The following is a 7,454-nucleotide window of genomic DNA, read 5'->3' as shown; positions in this document are numbered from 1 at the left end:
CCGAGCTGTTGTCTCTCTTTTTCTGTCTTTCTATCTGAATGAAAAAGTGGCCTACGGGGCCAAGTGGTGGAGCACCTGGCTGAGCACACATGTTACAGTGCACAAGGACCCAGGTTCCAGCCTCCGGTCCCCACTTGCATGGGGAAAGCTTCACAAGTGGTGAAGCAGGGCTGCAGGTAAATCTGTCTCTCTCCCTCTCTATCCCTCCCTTCCCTCTCAATTTCTGACTGTCTCATCCAACAAATAAAAAAGATTTAAAAAAATTAAAAGTAGCCTACCACAGTGAAATCACGCATTCGTGAGACCCCATCTCTACAAAATAATAATAACAACAACAATAGACTGCTGTGACAACTGTGTGGCATTCAGGGGCAAGAGAGGCTAACAAAGGGCTGGGGAGGTCTCTATTTTAACCAGGGTAAGGATTAACAGAACTGATGGAAACAACAGAGGTGAAAAGGAATAGAGCAATTTGAAACAACTTGGAAATCTGGACCAAAAATATTCTAGTTGGATATTAAGGGTAAGGTAAAGAAAGGAGTCATGTGGGACCAGGCAGTGGTACATTTGACTTAAGTGTACACATTACAGTACAGAAGGAGCGGGTTCAAGTCCCTGTCCAGACCTGCAGGGGGAAAGCTTCATGAGTGCTGAAGCAATGCTGCAGATGTCTCTCTGTCTTTCTCCCTCTTTTTCTCCCCCTCTCTTCTCAATTTCTCTCCATCTTTATCCAATAATAAATAAATAAAAATAAGGGGCCAGGTGATAGTACACCTGGTTGAGCGCACGTGTTGCAATGCGCAAAGACCCGGGTTCAAGATCCCGGTCTCCACTGTAAGTAGGCACTTTCATGAGTAGTGTTAACAGGACTCCAGGTGTCTCTCTGTCTCCCACTTCCCTCTCAATTTCTGGAAGCTTCTATCCAATAAATAAATAAAGGTAATTTTAAAAATTGTTCAATGGATGTATTTTTTTAAAAAAGTCACTTGAAGACTACTGACTTGTCACCTGGTACCCCAGCCTCTTATAGCAGACCCTGAGGATCATGCATGGAGAACACGAGCTGAACTGTTTTGGCTGTTATCATGTCTGTTATTCAAATGAGAACATGTAACCTCATATACAGTCACTGTGTTAAATGAATCAAATTATTTATAGTATAGAACATTTTATAGTGCATAATATAAAAGAAACTAACCTTGTTTGTACATCCAGTGAAGGGGAAATGCTAATATTAGATTGTTTAATTAAAGTCACTGATCATTAAACTTTCTATTATTGAAAGTATAGCTAAATTAAGTAACAAAATTATAAGCTATATGAATCACATGATGAATGATGAAGTTCTATCTAACCACAGCATCATGAGCACAAATGGTGAGTCAGATTTTTATTTTTCTTGGTTACTATTTTTTAAGCTGGTCTTCAGTTCACACCAAAGTGTGTTTATGGGGTTGGGCAGTAGCGCAGTAGGTTAAGCCCACATGGCGTGAAACACAAAGATCCTGGTTCCCCACCTGCAGGGGAGTCACTTCACAAGCAGTGAAGCAGGTCTGCAGGTGTCTATCTTTCTCTCCCCCTCTCTGTCTTCTCTTCCTCTCTCCATTTCTCTCTGTCCTATCCAACAACGACAGCAATAACAACGATAATAATAACCACAACAATAATAAAACAACAAGGGCAACAAAAAGGGAAAAAAATAGCCTCCTAGAGCAGTGGATTCATGGTGCAGGCACCGAGCCCTAGCAGTAACCTAGCAGTAACCCTGGTGGCAAAAAAAAAAAAAAAAAAAGTTTGTTTATAAACCAAATGTTACAAGAAATGTTTCAAACTTATTAGAAGTTTGAAAGACACTTAATTACCTAGTAAAATCTCAATTTTAAAATCATCCAACCTATTCCTATAAAAATGCCTTGTCAGAGGTCCCAAAGAGAAACAGTTTACCTGACTTGAAACTAAGTGTGTGAATCTAGCATTAAGACATCTTGAAATCAAGTATAAAACTAAATGCACAAGTCAAGAATCACAGACACCGTCTTACTTTATGGAAGTTTTTTTTAAGAAAATAATTTTCCAATGGTTAAGGGTGGGAGCAGACTGGTGAACCAGCTTTTACTTTCAGAAGAAGCAACACAAAAAATATTGGATTTCAATGGGATTCAACAATTCATACTCTAGTTTTTAATCTAGTTATTTCTTCAGCCCTATGTTTTGAATTTAAATATGAGTGGTAGCTATAATATTAGACCAAGAAAATGAGCATTTGAGGATTGAAAGTGACTTTCTTCATCTGTAAAAATCATGTGCAGGCTGGCAAGAGAGTTCATCTGGATAGTACATTTGCTCTGTCATGAGCAGGAACCAGACTCGAGCCCAACCCTACACATACACTAAAGGAAAAGTCAGTGCTGTGCTATCTCTCTGGTTCTCTGTCTCTGCCTTTCTATCTGGGAAAAAAAGTCAGCCTGGAATTATGAAGCTAGGCCTAGAAACAAGAAAGAAAAATGCATGCACATTGGAAATGCTGCTGGATCCCCATGGATTTCAGAAATACGACAATTCCCAATGTTGTAATAAAGTATCATCACTAAGGCATAAAGAACCATATGAAGGAATCTGGGATAAGTACTGAAATAATGTACACTCATACTTTATTTTTCACTGGAAAAATGTAAGACTTTTAATACCACAGTATTTCTGTTGAAGTAACATTGTAATATCAATATAACATTATATAAATATCAGATGTGTATCATTAAAAATTAACATATGCATAGAGTACATTTAGCTCACTACTGAAAAGTCCAATCCTACTCTTTGCCACATAATTGTGCTTTTATCTGATTTGATCACCTTCCCTTCCTCCCTTCCCTCTGATAACCATTAATTGGTGTTAGAGTCTAAGAGTTTGGGTGTTGTTGTTGTTGTTTGTTTTGTTTTGTTATTTCATGTGTTTGTTTTCTACATACAACATATTGGTGAAATTATACAGTTTCTGTCTTTCTCCTTTTTATTTATTTCACCAAGAATAGTACCCTCGGCCCCCATCTTTGCTATTGCACATGGCAGGAATTAATCATCTTTATGACTGAGTAGTACTTCAGTGTGTATACACACACTGTATCTTCTTTATCCATTCATCTGTCGAGGCACACTTAGGTTGTTTCCAGTCCTTCTCTTTAGAAAATAGTGCAGCAGTAAATACAGGGGTGCAGAAATCTCTGATAATTATTTGTACATTTTAGAGGGAAACCCTGGGGTGGGATAACTAGATAGTTACAGGAGTTCTTTTGTGGAACATTTTGAGAAGTCTCCATGTTGCTTTCTGTAATGGTTGTACAATTTTTCATTTCCAAGATTCCTTTCACTCCACATCCTCTCCAACACTGGCTTCTGTCTTAGACTAATTACCACTCTCACAGTCATGAAGTTATTTCACTTTGCTGTTGTGATTTGTATTTCTCTAACAATAAGAGAAAACATACATCTTTACATGTGCCTACTGACCATCTTAGTGTCTTCTTTGGCAAAGTGGCTATTTGTTGTCATGTAATTGCACACAATACTCTCTTATGATCCTTTGTATTTCTATAATTACTGTTGGGACATCGCTTTTGGTTCTGATTTCACTTGTGTTTTCTTTAATTTCCCCGTGTTAGTCTCACTAAGCTTTTGTCTATATTGTTATTTTTTTCTAAGAACCGGTTTTTAGTTTCATCAATCTTTCGATTTCTTTTCTCTATTTTATTAATCTATCTATTTTTTCTAATTCTGCTAACTTTTGATTTTGCTACCTTTTGTTTTTCTATTCACTCATGAAGCTTCCCATTTCCAAGTAGGGACCAAGGACTTAAACCCAGTCCCTCATGCATAGCAATATAGGTGCTCTCCCAGGTGTGCCACTTCCCAGTCCCCCATTGTCATTTAGTCTTTCATTTTCTGTCTCTGCTGAATTGTCAGAAAAGTCATGATACGTGTTTCTATGTGCAATTGTGCCCTGACTTTTCCGACAACCCAATATTTATGTGTCTTCTTGTTTAATGTCCCTGATGCAAAACCAACAGTCTGTCTGCTATCAGTGAATTTTACCATGTAAGCAAAGATCCTGAGTAGTAAGTGAGAATATATTTTTACTACTTTAGTTTTTTATATCATTATAGTATTGTGTTATTTTACCACTTTATTATTTTCCTTGCTGGAGTCCCCACCTACATGGAGCACCCCTGCTCTTACACCCTACTTTGCCCAGGCCAAGTGCTTGTGAGTAAGATACTGTATCTAGCCTTCTTTCCCTAGCAACTCCAGCTAGGTCAGCAAACTTGTGCCCAATATCCTGGGCTCACCACCACATGTTTCTCTCCACCCACTGCTGTCCAAAAATATGTGAATTCCATATGCACCTCCGCTAGTGCTGTTGGGTAGTATGCCACCTCCCCCTGGCTTCTGCTTAACCATATGCCTATATAGGGATTTACTGATCCCATTCAAAGCTTTGGTCTATTTACATAAATCACTTTTACATTTACATAAAGCACTCCCTCCAGGGCATTGGTGGTTCAGTGATAGGATTCTCGCCTGTTCCGCCCCCTCCTTGTCACACTCTGATTTTCACCAGTCACTTTTCTCTCCACCCTCTCTATATCACATCCTGTTTCCACCCTACTTGGAGAGTATAAAAACAGCTGCTCTTCTGATTAAAGACACTTGGAAATTGCTTTCCGGCTCCGAGAGTTCCAGAGTGTATCTCCTGCGGAAGTTAGTGCGGCACGAGTTCCTGATCCCTCTCCCACGCAGCAGCCTAGATCGGCTCCAGATGAGTTCTCTCCAACCCAGAGAGCACTAGCTCGGGAAGAAGTACCCTCAGGCTATCCCAGCAAGTGTAATCTCTGTTAATCTCTGAAAAGCAGAGGGTGTTTCTCTCTCACCTTGCACTTTGGGATTCTCTCAGATGTGCTGGTAATCCATATTTCTATTTTTTAACTTCTATTAATTATTCAATATTGATTTGCAAAATTATAAGACAACAAGTGTACAACTTTACACCGTTCCTACCACCAGAGTTCTGCATTCCCATTCCCTCATTGGTTCACTTAGGGTTGCAGATATGGGTTATCTATTGTTTCTACTTCTGTCTATATTTGTATATATTTGCCCATTTTTTCCTATGGTCTCATCATCTCTTTCTTTCCAAGTCAAACATATGCCTATTACTTACACCCAAATGTTTCTCCCTTTTTCCTCTTATCTCTCCGGGTCCTGATGGAGTCAGAGTTCAGAGCCCTCTGGTCATCTTCCCCCTGTCACTTCTCCCCCACTGGTAGTCTGTATGAAACTACTCTTGGGGTGCAGATGGTGGGAGTTTTGGCTTCTGTAATTGATTCTCTGATGGACATGGATGTTGGCAAGTTGATCCATAAACCCAGCCCATTTCTATTTTTCTCTAGTGGGGTAGGGCTCTGGATCACTCTGTATTCTATTTTTTTTTACTGTTCCTCTTGGGACTGAGATGAGAAACCTCTCAAAATATCATGTCACCTCACAAATTGTTTTTGGTATCACACTTGATGTTAATGGACACTTCACCTGATGATTCATAGCTAAGAAGGAGTTATATCACCTATATTCCAAAGACCTTCCTACCTCCCTACAGTACTAAGAAATGGCAAGAACCTATTTGAAAACTTCAGCATACAATCACAGCCTTCTGGCATTAAAAAAAAAAAAAAGGAAAAGATTAAGTGTTTAATTGATTAAACTTTTGCACACAATGTTTTTTTAATTAGGAGTAAAGGTTCCAACTTCCAGAGGCAGGGCTACAGAGTAGCAACAGCTGCGTTTTTCCCCTCTCCCCTCCCCTGTCAACTAGGAACATCAAAGAAGATCACCTAAGAATGCAGCAAGACAAGACTAAGACTACTTTGGGAGCCCACTGAGTCACCGATGAGTGCAAACATGTATGGCTTGTGGACAGTGAGGGGCTCAAGGAGAGATTCTTGGGCTTAGCCCCTATCTACTCCTGAGCAGCTGGTAATAGTCCAGCAGTTTGCCAGTGGAGGCACCACCTCCAGTCCGAGTTTTACCAACAAAAAGACTGCTGAAGGAAGAAGAGGACTCCCCTCCCCGAGGCTCACCAAATGCAAATGCAACTGTGAGTCTCCATTGCTACTGCCCCTCAGAGACTGGAGCATCAGGGGGAGGCCCTGTGCTGACATCAGGGGGCAGGGAACTGACTCAGAAACTAAGAAGATCTACAGTCTGGTGGTGTAGAGGTGGGGCTGTACAGTGGGAGCCTTTCCACATTGTTCTCCTGATAAATTGGGAGACATGTTGAATAATTGCCTCAGAACCCGCAGAGTGCAAACGGGATTTGTTTAGGAAGTAGTGCTGCCAGGGTGAGGCTCTGGTTGCTGACAGAGCAGCTGAATTGAGCTGAACCCCAGGGCTTTGGCTCCTCAAGGCCTAGGAGTCTCTTTGCATAATCACTGTGATATCTCTCCCCAGCCCTGTTTTATCTGTTGGTCAGGAGTGAGTGATTAAGATTTAAAACAGAAACAAAAAGGAAAAAAAAAACTTCTTATAGTTAAAAAGCCCTCAGGCTCCCATCCCTTACAGGGAAGGAAAGGAGTAAAGCTTCCTGCATGTGCACACTGCACTCACCAAAGTTCCTGTGCCATGGCATCAAAGGGAACAACTTTCCTCCTGTCCCCACCACCAAGACGGTAGAATCTTTAGAGAAACTTACTAGGTTTATTTTCCTACCATTGCCCATGGAGATGGTCTGCACTGTTGTGGTATCTGACACAGAGAGCACAAGCACCAATTATACCAGTTGTATCCAAGTAGTTAGAAATAGTCATTATCTATGTCTCTCCCAATTGACCAGTAGTACAACTCTGAGTGAAAACCTGATGTGAAAAGTAGAGTGAAGGAGCAGAAGGGAAGTAGCCCAGGCTTCAGTGTCCCTCTGGTCTTCTCTGAGGGGAGGAGGCGTGTTGGGAAAGGAACTCCACTTTGATGAAAGGTTAAAGTTTTTGTTTCAGGCTGGATTATGTTATTTAATATTTAACCAAAGTGCTTGTTTACACTTTGAAACTGACAAAAAAAAAGTAGAGATTGGGTGTTGGTATGCATGAGACCCCTTCTGTTTCTTCTTCTTCTAGCGTTTGCCCTTCTTCCGTAGCCAGTCAATAGCATCAGGTTGAGCCTGATGTAAAGTTTCGAGACCTCCTTTGAATCTGGAGAGGTGGCAGTCGTTGACTATGTGGGTCATAGTCTGTCTGTAGCCGCAGGGGCAGTTCGGGTCGTCTCTGGATCCCCAGCGATGGAACATAGCAGCGCACCGGCCATGGCCTGTTCGATAGCGATTGAGGAGGGCCCAATCATAATGTGCTAGGTCCAAGCCGGGTTGACGCTCGCAGGGGTCTGTGATGAGGTGTTTGTTCTTTACCTCAGCT

Source organism: Erinaceus europaeus, chromosome 7 (genome assembly GCF_950295315.1).
Source record: "Erinaceus europaeus chromosome 7, mEriEur2.1, whole genome shotgun sequence".
NCBI classification, from domain to species: Eukaryota; Metazoa; Chordata; class Mammalia; order Eulipotyphla; family Erinaceidae; genus Erinaceus; species Erinaceus europaeus.
This window is presented reverse-complemented; position numbering follows the sequence as displayed.